Genomic DNA, 21,232 nt, shown 5'->3' on the forward strand with positions numbered 1-21,232 from the left:
CTTTCCTCCTTAACACACAGTTCTTAGGTTGTCACAGAAGAGGAAAGTGTGTGAGGATGATACGCTGTGAGTATCAATGGGCCAAGTCTTACTGTAGTGTCATCTTTTCCTTATGCATGGCCCTCCATTCCAATTCTCTACTCACATCTCAGTGAGAGTCTGACTTTCCATTTCCTCTTTGTGCTCCAAAATAAAAAGGAAAAAAGTGATTCCGTGAAAGATAAAAATGAAAGTATAAATAAAGATCACAAGGAATATGTCTCATAGTAGGAGAATGTCATAGTTTCTGCTCAAGCATTATTAAGCATATCAGTATTATGATAATGGAGCCATCTAAATTTCTATAATTGTATATAATACTGGGATTCTAGAGTGAATTCTTTCATAGATTTCCAATTGTACAAATGAGTATCAGCACTCTATGGACAGTCATTTACATAAAGAATAGAAACTCGTCTTTATTAGGCATCTCCTATGACGCAGACAACACTAACAATTGCATGGATGTTCTCATTTAATCCTCACAAAAATGCTCTGATTAGGCATAATCTAACTATTATACTCAATTATAAGAAGTGGAAGAAGATTGAAAAAGGTTAAGAAACATGTTGAGAGCTTCACAGCCACTACGTAATAAAGTTGGACATCAGATCTCTCCTCACTGACATTAGCCACTGTATATGCTTAGAGGCTAAGGATGCAAGTTCATCCTCTAGTTGAGAAAACTCAAAGCTAGAGGTTTTTTTCAGTCAATCATGATTACCCAGAAATATTCTGATAGAAAGTAGACACAGATCGTATTTTCTTGGAATAGATATACTAAAACTAGTGAAGTGAAACCTATTAAGAATCTGCAATATAAGCTGGGCTGTAGCTTAGTGGTGGGTGAGCTATATGCTAGGTTCAACTTCCTGGGTTCAACTCCCCAGCAATAAGGATAAAAGGAGGAGGAAGAGGAGCAGCAGGAACAGGAAGAAGCTTCAAATACTTACATTATATTTAGTCCAATGGAATATTGAACATATATACAATATGGATGATATTTAACCTATATATGTATTTATATAAATATTTATATTTATGTATGTTATATATTATAATATATTAATATGTTTATATATTTTACATAATGTATATTATATAACCTATAGTCTTCCCTTCCTATACTACCCTGATGTTTACTTCTTTTATTTTATTTCTAGTAGACAGGTCATTCTACTTAATTTCTTAAGCTCAAGGCTTAATTTCTTGAGCCCATGTTGAAACCAGAGCTAGATTCCTTATGTTTCAAGCTCTCTAGTTTGAAAAACACTAAAGTCCTAGTGAACCTAAGTAAGGCTGAAGAACATGTTTGGAATTATAGTAGAAAGAAATTAGAGATCACCAAGATTAGAGTGAAAAAGAAAATAAAACCCATCCCTCTGGTTTGCAAAAAGAAGATGGGGGTGAGGTGTGTAAGCAAGAGACTATAAATAGGGTGGTGGTTCCCAGAGACCCTGGGTTCTACTTACTAGGTACCTTCACATGCAGGCAGAGATGAGATCTTGTTGGGAGGCTTATATAGGTGGGATCATTGACAGGTTCAGAAGAAACCCCTCTGTCCCCAGTGTGGTATAGATGAACATGCTTCTCAGACTCTAACATGCTTCCTGAATTGGGAATTGAATTAAAATACAAATGTTCATTCAGGAAGTCTGAAAGATTGTGCACTTCTGCAGGCTTCCAGGTGGTAACAAAACTGCAACCACTGAGCAGCATTAGTATAGAATCAGGAGCTGGGAAAGGGTCACCTGGTCAGGAAGGAGCATCCAGCAGGTTTGTTGAGCTGAATCATCCTTCGCAGACAGTCCAGATGTCATTTCAGCAACTACAGTTTGTTGTTCTGTCCAAGAGCCTAGCTGATGTTAGCTTCCCCTTTAGTTCTCTCTTTCCTTTTTTTCACCAGACAGAAACTTGACCAGTGACTCTCAAGACCCTTAGAATTGTTAGCCTCTGCTCCATCCATTGGACTTATCCCATAAGGATACCATTAGGACACCCTCCTGGGACCCTCTTTAGTCCAAGCAAAGAATACAGAGCCTTGAAAATTCAGCAAGTCTGTGATGACATGGAAGGTCCTCACACTCGCTTGTGAACCAGTCTCTAAAGCTGATGTGTTCATAACGATAATGAACCACAAGCATACTGGCCAACTTGCCGGCTAGAGAGTTATATAAGAATATCTTCAGCCGGGTGCCAGTGACTCATGCCTGTAATCCTAACTACTCAGGAGGCTGAGATGTGAGGATTGTGGTTCAAAACCAGCCCAGGCAGGAAAGTCCATAAAACCAGCCCAGGCAGGAAAGTCCATGAGACTCTTATCTCCAATAAACCACTAAAAAACCGGAAGTGGCACTGTGGTAGAGCACTAGCCTTGAGCTGAAGTGCTGAGGGACAGCACCCAGGCCCAAAGTTCAAGCCCCATGACCGACACACACACACAAAAAAGAATATCTTCATATCTTTCATTAGCAAGATAGAGATGTTGTGATAGAATCTATCTTTTCCAAATATATGTCAGAGGGGGAATAGATTCTGTAAAAATCTTTAGATAATTCAAAAGAGAGGGGAGAATTTATATAAAATTTAAGAAAAGTGAGGGAAGGGGTGGATTGGGAGGGATGAATGAGAATGTTGAAAAAGATGACATTAATCAAGACTCATTGTATTCATAAACTGCTTTGTTGAATGGCCAATCCTTTGTACAACTACCTAAACATAATAAAAGTATTTTTTAAAAAAGGATAATTTAAAAGAGACTTTTTGAAAACCTCAGCATTTAAGCTCAGAAATATATTTAGGCAGGTTAATTTCTACAGAGCTTCTTCATATCTTATCATGGGCCTGGGACATTTGGTACAAAGGCCTTCAAGAACGAGAGCTAATCACAAGCTCTCTGTGGAGTGTCTAGTCCTATCTCTGCGTTTAGTCCATTTATGTGTAAAACAAATTCAACTTGCTTCTACTGTGTGGTTCAAAGTCAAGACCATTTATCTTAGGGACCTTGATCTGAAAGGCAGTAATTACCTGATATTAAGGCTCTGGTATTATTCAGATTTAACCACATTAGATCTAAACAAAAGTGCCAATAAATAGTGTTTCTGGAGTCTTGGGAACATATTTCCTGGACCTTGCCCCTCCTTTGTGTGCCAGCACCCAATGCTTCACACAAGACATTCTGCCACATTTAGTTTAGGAAACATGATTTTTTTTTTTTACAGACACATAACTTACACTGACATTTTCAAGAAAAACTTCAACATTTTCTCGTGACACGAGGAGGTTCAAAAGGTGGCTACAAGCCAGGAACAACACCACAGATGGTTTCAAGGGAGAGACCAGTGAGTGATCATTTCCGATGAAGTATTAGTTCTCTTTTCCAAGCCACTAGCATTGTCAAAATTAGGCAGATTGAACTTGCTCACACCATGCAGAGAACTGCAACACCTTCAACACTGTCAACAACAGTAGCAGCTACACTAACCACCATTGTTCATGTTCACCATGGTTCGGGTTCTGTGATAACTCCTGTAAATGCATTGAAATGTCCAGTTCAATTCTCTAAACATTCTGTCACAGAGAAATCTACAACCATATCACATTTTCTCCATGGTGTATTTGTTAATTCACTAAAGTTGTTCTATCATTTGAGCTTAGAAATATTCTGAGTAACTGTACCTGCTACTTCCTGTAAGAGAAACTTAGTAGTACTAACAAAGTATCTCATTTATTTTTCTTCCAAAGTCTCTAAACCATAATAAGCTCCATGAGTTTAGATATTTTTACTTTTATCTTTCTTGCTGTATCACTAGCACTGATAGCATTTGTCAGTATGGAATGGATGCTTAATAAGTGTTTGTTACAAATGAGTGACCATTCCATCTTATTTATTCATTTATTGCCAGTCGTTGGGCTTAACTCAGGGCCTGGGCACCGACCTTAAGCTTCATTTTATTCAAGACTAGCACTCTTCCACCTGAATCACTGCTCTACTTCAGGTTTTTTCTGAAATTTAATTGGAGATAAGAGTGTCAAGGACTTTCTTGCCTGGGCTGGCTTTGAACTATGATCCTCAGATCTCAGCCTTTTGAGTAGCTAGGACTACAGGCATGAGCCACAGGCACACAGCTTTACCATTCTTTTACAAATGACAAAATTAAAGACTGGATAAGTTTCTCTATCCACATGACTAGTAAGGACTTAAGCTATGAACCCAGTCTGGTTCAAATTCCTACATGCGTAGCCAACTATTCCATAATTCTAGTTGTCTGATCCTTGTGCTTGCTATGTGAATAAGTAGCAAGAGATCTATAGATACATGAGACAGATGATATTTGTGACCTGTGAAATCAAAATCTGTTTTTTTCTGCTTTTTTGTTATTTTTATTTGAAAATGCTAAAAACATAAGGGTTATAAGTCAGTGTCTGAAGTACAAATTACATAGAATTAAATTCACCAGTGGATCTGAAGTGTCTTGTTTGTGCTCTTCACCCTAAATCAGCAGGCTTTGGTCATGTGTGCTGGAGCAAGGCCAGTGTATGCATTGCCACACCTCCTGCTGTTTACCTGCAAAATCTCTACACATACTGATTAAAGACCTTTTAGCAGGCAGAATAAAGTTCCTCTTTTAAACAATACAAAAATCTTGGGAGTTTCTTAATGAGCTTATATACACATAACATTCTTGTGTACAAAGATCTTAAAGAGTGCAGAATGAATACTCGCTTATATTTTCCTGAATGTTTAGTGGCAAAAGTTATTTTCGCCAATCTTACTAAGACAAACTTTTAAACAAATTAGGTTAGCTGGACTTGTGTGTCATCTTTGCACAAGGACCATGCTAATCTTCTTAATCTCCTCTGCTTCAAATATACGAAATGTTTCACGAATAATATTTTTCCAGGGCTTGTTTGCAAGTTGGGATAGTCACATATCAAATGTTTTTTGAAGAATATGGGAGCAAAATTTATCCCACCCAGTACCTTTCGTTGGAAGAAGGGAGAGGTTACCTGAAGCTAAGCCCAGCCATTTACCTGGCAGGCAGGCAGTTTAGGGAGGCCAAGAGAGAGTGGGAGTCCAGCTATTCCTCCTCCCCTGTAATGGGCCACAACTGGGCTCATGTTCCAAATGGAACTTTTCTGGCCCTGCACCAATATGTGTTCTCTTATGTCATTCATGTTAACCGACCTGTCACCTTGTTAGCTTTTTGTCTGACCTTTCCAAAATTTTCTTTTAACAGGATTACAGCCTCTCTTCCCCCAACTAGGACACCACCTGGGAACAAATCCAGGCCATCCTGTTACTACAGACACCTAGAGACTTCACAAACACTGCCCTGCCTTGTCCAACCCAGACCTGGACCCTAAAGACCCCAGTTCCAGGGACTCCTCGACGCCCCCAGGCCAGCAGGAAGTAGTCAAAGAGCCCATGACATCTGTTGGCTCTGGTAACTACTGTCATGGAAAAGATGAAGACCTTTATCAACCATTAAGCAAATGCTTCTTGGACAGTACCCAGCCGAGCAACAAATCAGAGACCTCTGAATGCTTCTCCCCTTTGCAGCAGGAAGTAGCTTTAGAAGGAACAATTTCCACCCTTGTAAACCCCCACCCCCCTTTTTTTATTAAACAACAAAGTGGGGAATGTTAGTACTATCTCCACCTTTGGTCCTCATCTCCACCCAGCCCTGAGCTCCTTCCTGCCCTGGAGTTCCTGCCCTACAGCTGGCCACTCCCTCTCTCCACCCAGACCCAAGCAGAAGGAGTTTTACCTCCCTTCCTCTCTCCCTTCCCCCAAGACCTACATGCACCTGTAATGGGGTCAGATGCCTTGTGCTCCCTCTCTGGGGAGATATGGACCCGCTAATAAACCTTACAATAATGTTAAACCTTACAATAATGTGTCTCCAGTGCTACCTGCCTCTGTGTGGCTCCCTGGGAGGGTCCTGAAGGGTTCTTTCACCAAACTGGCCTGCACTGTGGGTGGAATTAGGCTGGTTGACAGTTTCTTGTTCGAATGGCACAGTGTTTAATTAATCTCAGCGATTGTCATCAGTTCTCCAGAGGTCCCACTATTCTACCTTCTTAACATATAACCATATTATATAACCATTTCCCCCACCTGAACTCAAAGTGCATTTGAATTGGCAAACTTTGACCTACAGCTTCTCTGAGGTGCCGTTTCTGCAAATTTACAATACCGTTCTTCTAAATGGTAGCAGAATTACAAAATTGCTTTTGCCTTTCATCCTGTGGCAGCGTGGTTACACAGCTCCCACACAGCTCTCGCAATTATGCAAACCTCAGGGAGCAGAAAAAAATAGTGTTGTTTCTATGTCAGTGTGTGGGCTACAGACAGAACACGAGGAGCCTCTTAAAAATGCAAGAGCCGGGCATGCAGAAAAGCACTAACTTGCTGGCTATAAGGTCTTACAAAAGAGCAACGTGTGTGTGTATGTGTGTGTGTGTGAGAGAGAGAGAGAGAAACAGAGACAGAGACAGAGAGAGACAAAGAGAGACAGAGAGAGACAGAGAGACAGAGAGACAGAGACAGAGACAGAGACAGAGAGTACTTACTGAGCTCCAGGCCTCAAGCTTGCTAGGTGCATACTCTACCACTTAAGCCACACACTCTGGGCCTTTTGCTTTTAGTTTGTTTTTGAGAGTATGTCTACTTTTCCCAGTTGGCCTCATACCATGATTCTCCTATCTCTACCTCTTAAATATCTGGGATTACAGGTATGCAGTTGCTGCTATACCTGGAAACATGTATAGTAAGAGAATAGAATTTGCTGATTTTTGTTCTGTTTTGTTTTGTTTTTGAGAGAAAGATCACATTAATGACCAGCTCTGGGCTTGCAGGTTTCTCAGGCTGATGTCCAGGAGAAGCGAAGAAAAATAATCATAATTTTTCATCTTGACTTATACTGTCAGTTGTGTAATTTTTGTCTTGAAATGATGGACAACAGGAAGCTGTTATTATTAAGCTAACTTATTAAATCTGGGAAGTAAAAAGACACAGTGAGACTGAAGAAAGGTACAGAGAAACCAACATAACTACAAGATGTACTCACAACATGCTCCACCCCAGTTAAGGGAATGTGCAATATTTTTCTGTCAAAGCAAAACACAGATATAATTTTGTAAAAAGGATTAACTTGTTAAAACACATGTCCACTGGGTAAAGGCTGAATGTGTCTATCTTCTTAACGTGCTGGCCCAGGAGTACATAGCTTCGTTTCCAAGAACACAAGTATGAAAGCGGCCTCCCCTTTCCCCTTCCCCTTCTCCTACTTCCTCTCCCTACCCATGTTCTTCTCTTCTTTCCTCTCCCCTCCTCCTCCTCCTTTCCTTTTTCCTTATATTCTCCCTCTTCATTTTCCTTTTCATATCTCTTTGCATCATCAGGTGAATTCTATGGTAAATTAAACTCCCACCAGTCCTTCCCCGTTTCCTTCAGTGCTGAATTGCCAACTATTCCAGGGGATTTGAGTTCCTCATTTTATCCATTGCTTTTCTTATCAAGAGAACAAGAAACCACATTTCATAACATGGTGCTCTAAATACACAGAGATTACTCCACTTCAGAAGTACTGCTGGCTGGTGCTGGGGAACCTTGTGCTGAGGAGAGTGTAATGATTTTGTACCCAGGCAATAGAAAAGGAGTATACAACACAAACAAAATTCTTTCTAAGGACCCTATTTAGATATTCAACTTTGTAATACTGTGAAAACTTAAAGTATGAGAGCCTCATATTATCTTAGGATTAAGGAAATCTGATGGGGAGTCAAATTAGAACTTGCTTTTGAGGATAGCACACATATGATTTATTCAAGTGGAAAAGGTCAACACAGGAGACCGTCCATTTGAAAATGATTTAAACTACAGCATTTTAATTTGTGAGTCTAGTGCATTCATAATTTAAAAGTATAATCAACATATATTATTGAGCACCTACAATGTATTCAATACCATGATTGGTACTTTTGTATATCTAGAGTGTTTATCCTCTTCATAGCTCTATGGGATAAATATCATTGGTATGTTTTCATTGAAAAAAAGAAAAGCACTGGCTTTCAAGGGATTTTCCTGAAATTGCACAGTTCACAAATGACAGAATGATCATTTAATTCCTAACTCTAATGTTTATTCTGTGACATACACATAAACTGACATTTGAAATCTCTGAATTGTGGGAGAATTTTCAGGAAACTTCGTTAAATAATTTCAGTGCACTAGATTTCTAGAAATTTTACTAGTTTCTCTGGTTGTTTATGCATCTGACTGTGTATGTGACTTAGAGGGTGTGGGAGTAAACTATTTTGTGGGACAAAAATAGTCAATATTCTTTGCAAGCATTTGCCTAATCATCACCTACTCTTAGTTTAAGGATGCCAAGAAATCAAATAAAATACTTTCTAAATTCAAGAAATATCTGTGAGTTACTTCCAAATCTATCACAATACAGCTTACTTATGTTGTAACCAATGACTAGTGCAAATCTTACTTTTTCCTTTTTTTACTAATTTATTTACTTCTCCTTTTACCAGTGAATTTTGTATGTTGCAGTCAGATTAATCTTCATAAGGCCCCATTATCATCAATTTACATCTTTCCTAAAAACAGTTATCTACTCTAAGACTTCTAGGTCTTTTTTCTTCTATTTGGGAGAATGATTTTTGTTTATTTAGCTTCTCTTCCTTCTTCAATGTCTAAATAAAGAGATTTTAATTTAGTTGTAATTGGGATAGTGAGAACTTTATAATTGTTTCATTGAACTCTAACTAAAATAAAGCATTTTCAATTAGGGACAAGAGTAATATCAAATCGTAATGATATTGATCATCCCAGGTCCTTTTTATACCAGCAGAAATCACACATATTTTATATCATATTTTTGTTATGTAGATTGATCAAAATTGATCATTTATTCTAATAATACCTTTGCTACAATAATATAACTAACCTCCTCTCTAGATATTGTTATGGAGTATATCAATGATTTTTTTAATGGTTTGATAGCTAGATGTCCATCAATATATTTTACTTTCTTTGTAGTCTTACATAGTTTATTTTAGGAAGTTAGAAATTGTGTTTTGAAAATGAAGGAGGGGGTGACATTGTTCAAAAAGAAATGTACTCTTTACCTGACTTATGTAACTATGTACATCAGCTTTACAATAAAAATTTTTTAAAAAAGAAACACTGTTCTGAATTAGGGCCTATGGGCTTCATACAATTGCTGGAGTGTTGAATGTCATTAAGAAAGGTGGTTAGCCCGCAATGTAACAGAACCTACTTCACTAGGACCCTATGATTGTATACAGAAATAACTGATGGAAGGGGACAGAAAATTAAAGAGGAAGGAGTGATGAGGAGAGGAGAGAAGATAATACCTTAGGGTAGGGAACGAAGAAAATTGAAGAAGAAAGGAAAGGACATTTTCAGACCTGTTGATTTTCTTGAACATAAACACAAAGGAATAGAATTCCCTTTTTTTTTTTTTTTGGTCGGTCATGGGCCTTGAACTCTGAGCTTGGGCACTAACCCTCACCTCTTCAGCTCAAGGCGAGCGCTCTACTGCTTGAGCCACAGCGCCACTTCCAGGAAGAGAATTCCTTTAGTTTTAGTTTTTTTTCTTTTTTCCTTTTCTTTTTGTTGGTTGTGGGTCTTGTCTTGAACTCTGAGCCTGGGCGCTGTCCCTCAGCTTTTCAGCTGAGGCTCTACCACTTGAGCCACAGCACCACTTCCAGTTTTCTGGTGGTTAATTGGATATAAGAGTGTCATGAACTTTCTTGCCCAGGCTGGCTTTGAACCACAATCCTCAGATCTCAGCCTCCTGAGTAGCTAGAATTACAGGTGTGAGTCACTGGCTCCCAGCTTAGTTTTAGCTTTTTAAATTTGTTTTGCTTGCTCCTGGGATATCTTTGAAAATATATTTGAAAATTGTGCTACTTGGGCATTGAGGTTTAATTGGGTTATACTTTTAGTGGTCTACTACGAAGTCAAATTAATTAACCTGATATAAAATATCCTTTAATTGGATCATCTTACCTTTTCAAGTTTGTATGTTTTCTGTTTTCCACATTAGTCTCCTATTTGATAGAACGATTACTATATCTTCAATATTCCCAGTCACAATCTGTGCTTCTGCTTTTTCTGTGTTTCTGCTTTTTCTGTGTTCTTTGCCTCACTCTCCTGAATGCAATCCTTTCTATTTTCTTCCCAGTAGCTGTGGCTCTCTTCTTCTACTCCCACAAAACAAATCCCCAATAGCTACAAGCCACTAGTTAGCAAACTTAATCTTGACAGGGCCACATAGCTAATATTACACCCTGTGGCCTAAATAAATCTCTCTTGCAATACTCAATTTTGCCATAGAACCTGTGTACTATACCACAGAAAAAAATTTTAAAACATGATTGAGTGTGGATATTTCCTATAAAATTTATCTGCACAAGCCTATGGAAACTAGCTTTGGCCCATGGGTCATATAGTTTGCTAATTTCTGATCTAGACAGATCACAGCGATCTTTCTTTTGAGTTCTTTGCTTCTCTCAAAACTACACATTCAGTTCTGTGGTAATCATAACACTGCTAGCTGTATTTTTATTGTAAGCTTCTTTAAGGGTAAATCTTGGAATGTGGGCACTATTGAAGAAAGAAATGAATAAGTTGTTGCATGTCAGTTAGATAGAATGTGTTAGACCTGTGTGCATTTATATAAATATTTCTTGTCCTCTGTGTGTCAATAATGCAAATTCATTCATGTATAATTGCCAATTTGGAAAAAAAAATCCCAAACTTGTCAAGAAGTATCTTGAGCTTTTAAACTGATACTGTTGACTTATGCTTCAGAGAAGAATTTATAGCTTTTTACCTATGACAAAACATTTTTCTGCTCTCTGTGTCTGACTTTTAAAATTCATTATTGAAAGCAAAGTATTTTGCTAATATGCTTAAGTGAGTTTCACTGGGTGGATTATTATATTTGTCGTAAGTGTTGATTATTTTTCACAAAGATGAGAACTATCAATTAACTCCATGCCACTGGAATTTGTTCTATGTTTCAGGTCCTCACTTTACCTTTCTGAAATAATAGGAAAATACACATACATGTTCACTATTTTCAATCGACAGTAAATAGGAAAGTTTTGAAATGGTGACATAATAGTAATGTCATTAATTGATATTATAATTGTATGGGTGATTCTTTAGTATTTACATATTAACACATCTATTATTTATTAGATTAAAATATAATATATGCTATATAATAAATAATCGGATAAATTATATTTATCCTATAAATACATAGTTCTAAAATGTTTAAATAGTTATTTCTGGCTAAGGCAAGTTCTAGTCCCATTAGTCAGGTCATCAGGAATCATTAATCCTAGCAAAATCAACTGTTTAAAGTAAATGGAAAAAAATCCTTGTCCTCCAAGATATTAAGCAAATTAATCTAAGCCCAGTGCTCTGACATCGCCTTAAGTGGACTCTGCACTGAGTGAGATAGATGAGAAACATGCACTGGAAATATGGAACAGTCATGTGTTGAATATTGAGTACAGGACTCAGACAAGCGTGCAAATGCACCTGAGGAACTAAAGAACAGGACTGGGGTTTTCTGCTCATCAAATTGTCAGAGGAGGAGGAGGATACTCCAGGTGGGCATGAACTAATCAGAGCACATTAGAAAACAAGGAGGTGCCAGATGCTGCTAGATGCTTCCCCATCTTGAAGAGCGATGAGGAAAGCAACGGAGGAAGCTGATAGGTGTGTGAATCTCAAATCTGCCTCCTGGCTAGTCAAGGGATATCGACTTTCTCTAAGCCTCTCCCTCTTCATCTGTGGGATGCTATAAAGCAAGGCTTGGCACATAGGTTGCATTAAATGGAAATTAGTTCGTTTAAAGTTAATTTTACCTGGATTTAGGACAGCTACATATTATTTCCAATCTGGTTTGGTGGTTTGATAGAACTTCCGCAGATTTTGCTAGGCTCGCCTGCTGTCTTTGAGTATACTTCAGGTGGCTGGCTGGTATGGTAAGTAGCTGAGAAAAAATACAAGAAGAAGGAAAAACTTTAGATCTTATCCGGGCACTGGTGGCTCAGGTCTGTAACCCTAGCTACTCAAGAGGCTGAGGTCTGAGGAAGGTCTCAGTTCAAAGCCAGCCTGAGTGGAAAAGTATATAAAACTCCGTATTTCCAATTAACTATCAAAATGCCAGATTGGAGGTAGAGAACTATAAGCAAGAAAGCTGAATAAGAGTGCCATCGATCTGTCAATCTGTCTGTCTGTCTGTCTGTCTGTCTGTCTGTCTTTCCATCTGCCTATCTACTTAATAGACAGATACAGTGGCTAGGGTCTGTAATTCTAGCTACTTGGTAGGAGTTGATTCAGGAAGATAATGGTTTGAGACTAATCTGGGCAAAAAGTACACAACATTTCATCCCACCCAAACAAAAGCCTGTCATCATAGCAACCTGGGATACATAAATAGAAGGAGCAAAGTCCAGGATAGCCCAGGAATACAAAAATCCCTATTTGACAAATAACTAAAGCAAAAAGCGATAGAGGTTTGGCTCAAGTGGTAGAGTACCAAGTACAACTCTTTAAGGGCAAATACCAGTACTGAAAAAAGGTGATAGGATTCCAGATGTATAACTTATTAATAGGTACAGATGTATTTCATGATTTGAGAGTGCACTGAATGACATTAATTCACTGTCTTTTCATACTTACAATAGTAGAAATATTGTTTTAAAATGTTTATTTAAAAGTTGACAAAAGTCTTACACAGTTTTATTTCCATCTTATGACTCATACAAACACAACTCATGTAAACATGGCCAAAATTAGATTTTGCATTCTTACCAGCTCCTAAATTGCATCATTGTTCACTTTCCTTCTTAATTTGCTTATATCAGACATTTTATATAAGTAATGCAAAATCTGACTAACACGTGGCTTTAATAGTTAACTTCAATTTTCTTAGATCTACCTGAGCTCTAAAATCCAAGGAGATGTAGAAAGCTCAAGAACCAGAGGCATAAACTTCAAGCTGTAAAGGGGCTAGACTTTTTTTTCCACTAGGCCACAGATGTGTTTTCAACTAAAGAGATTCTCAAAACATGTCAATAAATCACATATAGACACATCCTGGCACCTAAGCAAATGCCTTGTACTGTGGCTGTGAATTGATATAAGACAAGTATCCTTTTCAATGAAACAAAGGTGTAAGAAATGATACCTTTGCTTTCATAAATAAACTTAAATGAGCTCAGTCCCTTCCATGTACTCTCAGTCTTCCCCATGCTCTTCTTTTGCATTTATAAGGAAAGGAAACAAGACCCTGATTATTCCTTTTGAGTTTATTACACTGACTGCTAGGAACCTACACCCTGCTGCTCCTTTTGTGTAGAAAGCATTAAGGCTTTCTTCCATTGCCTTTAAGATGCTTTAAGACTCATGTCAGTAGGATGTAATTAAAAAAGACAAGAACAGCAGGGAAAATGCCAGACAATTACTAGGAGACACAGGATAAAAACAAGGTTGGGACAAACTAGTTTATATGAAAAGAACTTCTGATTACCACCATAGTTATTATTGGTACTTACATTTATTGAGCACCAACATGGAGTCAAACATTGCAAAGAACATAGAATTAGACCTAGTTCTACTGAGGAAGCAATGTTTAGAGAGCTAGGAGAGTCCTCCAAACTGCCAGGCTCTCTCCTTGGAGGAGAGTTGAAGACTTCTGATGCTGTGTTCTTGAGTTTTTGTGAGGAAATAACCATAATGATCATATAGTAAACACTTAATACAAATGAGCTATGTAGATTTATCTGAACACAGTAATTGGCTTTCTTGAAACTTGTATTTCCTACACGAAATTTTCACAGAATTCTTTTTCTTTTATAAACATTTTTATTTTATTGTAAAAATGCTGTACCGTTACATAACTAAGACAATTTTTTTAAATGAGTACATTTTTTGCTAGCATTGTTACCTCCTCCTTTGTTTTTCTCCTATTATCCCTTCCCTCCTCCACCCCCCCCCCCCAAGTTGTGAAGTTCATTTCCAACAAAGTGTCTTGTGAGTCTCATTGTTGCAATGGGTCATCCTGTGTCCTTGTTTCAGCATTTTGATATTCCCCTCTCCCTCCCCAAATTAAATAGATGTATATGCTACCAAAACCAAATACAATGACAACAGGGGATATACCATAGGAGAAAGAACATATACAAGAAACAAAACAAAATCACATAGTACATTAAAAACAACATAGAAAAATCTCTTGTGTCCATATCTTGGGGTTCATTTGGCTTAGCATCATATTAAATGAAATGTCAGACTCAAAGAAATATAGGTCCCATGGTCTCCGAAATATAGGTCCCATGGTCTCCGAAATATAGGTCCCATGGTCTCCCTTATTTTCAATAAATAGTATAACGTCTTGGATAATCTTATCAGATAAGCAGAAAAGCTCAAAAGTTATTTTACATATGACCATACAAGATGATGCTAAGAAAAACAAATTCTTTTCCTTTCATTGTAAGGGTGAGGTACAGAGGGGCTACAGTTACATAAATAAGGAAATGAGTACAATTCTTGTTGAACACTGTTACCCTCTCCCTTATTTACTCCCACTATCCCTCCCTACCAAGTTGATTGTGTCTTAATTTCATGGAATCCTTGCAGGCACTATTTTGGTTTTTCAAGAGAAAATGTTGAGGCAATTTTCAAATTACTCACTGTAATCTATCATCCAATGGGACATTTAATCAAATATTTAACCAATAATATCAGACAATTCTTGAAAGCAAATGTGTATCGTTTTTATCCATGTAGATTTAAGGCCAAAAGTAGATGAGTTGTGGAATAAATAAAGCAATGGAAAACACTTTAAATCAAACTAGTAAAATTCTTGCATGCTCAACTTTTCATATAGATATTTTTTGAGGAGAAACATTTCCCATTAGTCACCCATACAAGACCGCAGCAGTGAGTACATGTGGCAGTTGGTAAATAGCAAGTGCCAAGGAATTGTCTGTCTGTCTGTCTGTCTGTCATGCTTCCTCTTAGCTCAAACCTTGCTAAACCCTGCCCATTCACACTTACCGGGTTACTTTTAGGCACTAGCTGAAGCTTATAATTATATTTTCAGACAAATAAAAATTACTCTTTTAAGTGTTGAATCTATTTTGGATGGATTTCTAATCATGTATATACCACCTTTCTTCCTTTCCGAAATAGGGCTTATTTTGTTCAGTTGGGATGAGTGCAGTCTTGGAACCAAGCTGGCAAATTGGAGCAGATTTAGAAAATAACTTTCTGTGAGCTTTACAGCCCAAGACACAGATCCCAAGCTTGTTTTCCCTTCTTGCCAAAATTCCAAGTGGATGTTTAGGTGAGGAAAATGGAAGATATTTCACTTAATAAATTCTGGAATGCTACACTTGCTTTACCACTTGAATCACAACCCCTAACCTTTTTTGTTTTAGTTCATTTTTTCATTCTTTGCCTTGGGTGTCTTGTATTTCCATCTTCCTACCTATAGCTCTCATGAATCTGGGATTACAGTCAGGCACCGTGAGTTTAACAAGTATTTCTGAACTTGATTAATATATTTAAAATAATCTGGCCTTTGTGTTCTTGTTCTGTGGTCAGCAAATGGTAGACAAGACTGTACTGAGGTTCTTATCACGGACTGCCTCCAAGACAGAGAAGAGAGGAATGTAATTAGACAACCAGGCATGTTAACCAATTATGGTCCTTTCCATATTATGACAAATCAAAGGGACTAGGAGAGGTAAGAGACTGATATACCACTTAGTATCTTTATGCCGACTACAGTTCAATTTGTGGAACTTCTGAATGCCCCTTCTGTGGATCGTGGTTCAAAGCCAGCCCAGTCAGGAAAGTTTGTGAGACTCTTAAATGACAGAAAAAGCCAGAAGTGGCACTGTGGCTCACATGTTAGGGTGATAGCTTTGAGCAAAGGAGCTCAGGGACAGTACCCAGGCCCAGAGTTCAAGTGTCAGGACCAGGAAAAAAAAAGTGGCTGTTATTTTTCTCACCTAATTGAGAAGATGGAACCAAGTTTTCCTACCAATGCTTGCAATTTACCTGAAGCTTTACATCCCTTATTTTCTTCCCACACTTGCTTTTAGCCAAGTGTAAATATAGGCTGTATTTAGCCACAAAGGCTGTATTCCTCCCATTTGATGTCTTATTCATATTGGTTCTTTAAACTCTCCAGACCAAACTTCAGGCCAAGCAATTCACTATTCCAGCTACTGGATGAGTCAATCCCTTATTCCAATAATCAATCCACTATTCCAATCAATCCACTCTTCCAATCATATCCTCCTATTATGATTCTTTCACCCTCGAACGGAATCTGACTTTCCTTCCTTCCTTCCTTCCTTCCTTCCCTCCTTCCTTCCTTTCTTCCTTCCTTCCTTCCTTCTTCTTATGTCTTTTCTTCCTTCACTCTCTTTCTCTGTTTCCTGAAGGCAGATTATAGGCTTAAACTTCTATTTTACAAATCACAAACTTGCATGCGAGGTGTAATTCCCTAGTTAATCCATTTATTTTTTCAACACCATCATCTTGGATTATGGTTTGCTAAAACTACAATATAAAAATATAGAAACTATATTGCTTTGGATACAGTTTTGTGGAAATGAAACCTTTTCTAATGAACAATAGAGTAAACGGAAGGGGAAGTAGAAGAACTATTTTCACAGAAAATGAAAATGTGTGAAAGTGATTTTTATTATTATTCATTTTCACTGCTGCAGTATTTTGAGTATTTGGCAAATGTGTGAATAACTTGTGTGATTTAAAAGCTACATACATTGGTTAAGTTGTGTGTGAAAAACAAATTTATTATGCATGACTTATTCTGTCTTACATTCTTATATAAAGGAAAGTGTAGCCTAATTAAATAAAATATTGCTTTGTTACTTTGTGATCTACCTCAAGGTGGTGGTGGACTCGCAGATTATGCTTAGCTATTCAATCCACAGCTAATTAAAAACAGTGACAGCCTTAGATGACAACCTGTCTTAAAATAACCAGAGAATTCTAGGTGGAAGGCATGAAACAAATTCAATTTAATAAACAAGCTTTGCAGTAGATATAAGTAGGACATTGCTTTGACAAATGTATCAGAATTTTCTTTTCCTGATGATACCTGCTTTAATTCTCAGAACATCTATTTTTTGTTAGAAAATATTATTATTAGGAAGTTTAAAGGATTCTCCTTTCAAATGCTACTCAAGTCAATAGGAAATGAACTCCTTTATTTTCAGAAGTTCAAATGGCTAATAAATACAGAAAAAGTGCAACATCCTTAGACATTAGAGAAATGTAAATCAAGTGCTACATTGAGGTGTTTTTGTTGTTGTTTTTGTTTTAATCGGTCATGGGCTTGAACTCTGGTCCTAGGCGCTGTCCGTCACTCTTCAGCTCAAGGCTAGCACTCTACCACTTGAACCACTGTCCACTTCCAGTTTTCTGGTGAGATTAGAATCTCACCGATTTTCCTGCCCAGGCTGGCTTTGAATCACAATCCTCAGATCTCAGCCTCCTGAGTAGCTAGGATTACAAGTGTGAGCCACCAGCACCAGGTGCTACATTGAGATTTTTATCTCATCATGATTAGAAGGCTGCCCTCAAGTGAGGATGAGGACGGTGGAACAAGAGAGGAAGGATGAGGAGAAACCCTTATGCATTGTTGGTAGGCATGTAAATTAGTGTAGACACCATAGAAATCAGTATTGAACTTCTGTAGAAAGTTAAAAAATAGAGCCACTGCATGATTCAGTGATATCACTCCTGGCTATACACCCACAGGGATCAAATTTGCATACAATAGAGATGCCTCAACTCTCACATTTATTGCCATACTGTTCACAATAGCTAAGTTATGTAATCAGGCTAGGTTGCCCCATAATAGAAACATGAATTCAAGACCTATCACATAGTTATTGTGAAAATCATCTATCAGGACCTTATTGCTGCCTGCCCTCACATTACTGTGTTGTTCTCATGTGTGAGTTTCTCAACTGAACTATTTAGTCTTTCTCCAGCTGAATGACAATACTGAACATCTCTGTAAAGGTGATAAGATATATTCACTCATTATGGAGCTTTAATAACTGCTATTGTAAAATAAACCTGACCCATTCCCTTGTTCTTGGCTGTGTGTTCTGAGCATGAAATCATGGGTTCAATCATTAAGATGAGCATTAAGGTGAAGAAAACTTTCCAGGTCAGCCACATGATTCTTAAACAAGAGACTACAGAAAGCAAGAATGGCTTATACCTTCTATTTCTATTGATCAGGATAATTGTATGTTTACATATAAAATTGGGGAATACATAAAGCAAACATGGTCCTAGGGTGGAGCTTGAGAGATGAAAAAGATGATTCTGTATTATTACAAGTAACACACACTGATTTAGAGATGGATGTGAGATTCGAGGTGTTTGAGCATAAACTTGGAATTAAATGGATCTAGTCTTGAATTCTGGTCCTGTTAATCACCAGTTGGCTAGCCTGGCTGAACAACTTAATATCACACTGTGATAGCGCAATGAAACAGATATAATAAACCTGATGCTAGTGGCTTATACCTGTCCCAGCTACTCAGGAGACTGAGATCTGGAGGACCTCAGTCTGAGGCCAGCTTGTACAAAAAAGCCTGTGAGACTCTATCTCAAAATAGCCAGCAAAGAGCTTGTCTGGAGGTACGACTCAGGTGATAGGGTGCCAGCTGAACAAGGAAGCCAAGCAATTATGAGGCCTAAGTTTAAACCTTGGTACCAGCAACATTAAAATGAAGAAAAGGAAAAAAAAAAAGAAAAATTAGTTAAATATAACATGAATTTGGCAGATTTATTGTTGACATTAAATAAAATACAATTCAGGAACAGTTACATTCTATACTCACAAAGCAAAAATTATTTTTTTAGTAATACCAATAATATTGAAAAAGAAAGAAAGCAACTTCTCAACATTTATATAAATCTACTCTCCCTAAATCTGAGAAGGCTGTTCAAATGAATAAAGAGTATATATTATCTATCTGATGAAGATAATATATTCCCAAGCTTATATCATTATGGATTGTCCTATGGGAAGGCAATTCACTTAGAGAATCTAGTTTATCCAAAAAGTCACCTCTGCGCATATTTTAATTTTTTAAGTTGTCAATCATCTATGTAGCTAGGAAGTTTGCTTGAAATGTATTATCTTAATATTATCTTAATGGACATGTTTTGTCTATCCTGTCATTCTGGGACGTTTTCATTGAACTATGGGATTTTTTAGAAATCACCAAACAATAAAGGATATCTGGATTGGAACGTCAGTGATTAAACTTTATTAAAAAAATCAGTCTCTAACTAAGCTTGAAATCCTGTCAGAGAAGAAAGAGCACAAACACTGGGTTTTGATGCCTTGGTGACTCAGCCCAAAGCATGACTCGTAGTTTTTACAAGAGAAAGTCTGCCATGTAGACTTGACTCTCACTGTCTGTACATTTGATAATATCTTAGACTTGTCTGTTTCTACTCCATTGTTTACACGTCTTCCACCTCTTTCATTCCTCCAGAGGCTTCCCTATCCACGAATGGCTGTACTTTTCCTTCCTTTTCTTTTCACTCCATCAACATTTCCCTCACTCCTTCTCTACCTCTGAAATCCCTAAGCATGATGGTGTCAGCAAATATCTGAAATTGGGATTTGAGATTTATTATTCCATGATGAGATCTCAAGTTGTACCTAGCAATAACTGATTCTGAAAGCCAACTGGAAAAACACTGACTAATATTTCCTTCTCAATTCCACATAGTATTATTTAACCTCAAGGATCTCAATGTCTGGTCAACACAGACATAAATGATCACTACTAGCACATTGCTAATACCATCTCAAGGAGCTGGCTGAAAGGAGGACTTGGAAGTGTGAACTACATAATAGCTTCCTGGCATTCATTTTACTGAAACATGTTACCAAACATAGTTTTAGAAGGCATTATAGCATCTGTAACTTCCTCCCTCCTCCTTCCTCATCCTTCCTTCCTTTCTGCCTTCCTGCCTTCCTGCCTTCCTGCCTGCCTGCCTGCCTGCCTGCCTGCCTGCCTTCCTGCCTTCCTGCTTTCCTGCCTTCCTGCCTGCCTTTCCTTCTTTCTATCCTTCCTTCTTTCTTTCTTTCCTTGGAGCATACTGGTCTTCTCTTTAATTTTGGTTAGTTGTTAGAATTATAAGCCCACAGAGCACAACATTTCTAAATTACTTACTGTGATCACATGAAACAAGGCAGAAGGTGCTAGGAATAGAACTGTAGATTCTCGATGTTTAGCTCCTTGCACTAATTATTAAGCACATGCCCCCTCTATTAGCTGTACAAAAAGCATAGCTGATGTTGCTAACTAAACCATATATTTATCAGGCAGAAAATGTGCAGCACATTTTTTGCTTTTTGCTGTCAGAAGTGCAGAGTTTAAAGGTACAATTTTGGAAAAGCAAATATTCAGAACACCATGAAGCTTTTGCATATAGACCAAGCTCTCTATGATTAAATGAACTTACTAACCAGTACAAGCTGATTACCTATTACCTGTATCCTGGCACATCCTATAGGAATAAAGATCCTCTTAATATGGAAATAATTTTAAAGTATATATGTATATATTATGATTGACTTTGTAGTGACTGATGTTACCAATTTCCAATTTAATTTATCCTTGTAGTTAAAATAAAATAATGTATGGCAGAGAGGCTGTGAGCAGCCACTGATTATAGGGTACAATAGCAATAATGCCCCAGTTAGAGTCTGGTGGTTTGTTAGAGCAGAGAACACCCTCAGCTTTGCTTTGAGCTATTAATTAACCAACCAGTCATTAACTGCCTCTAACAATTGATTTAGAAAGAATTATTGCCTAAATAGCAGGAGGCATTTAAGAGGAAAATAAATTAAAACAAAGAACTGCTGGATCCTAAGGGAAAAAAAAAATAGAAGTTCTTGAAATATAGAGAATGGTTGCAAGGACTCTGTAATTACCAAGTGATAAACAATCATTGAGAGGCATGACCCTTTGTTTTATTACTTTATTTGCCAGAAATAATGATGTTTTATAGTTGAGGACCCCACTGCTTTTACTAATTAAGTGA

This window comes from Dipodomys spectabilis, unplaced genomic scaffold (genome assembly GCF_019054845.1).
Source record: "Dipodomys spectabilis isolate Male_0828 unplaced genomic scaffold, ASM1905484v1 ptg000297l, whole genome shotgun sequence".
Classification (NCBI taxonomy): Eukaryota; Metazoa; Chordata; class Mammalia; order Rodentia; family Heteromyidae; genus Dipodomys; species Dipodomys spectabilis.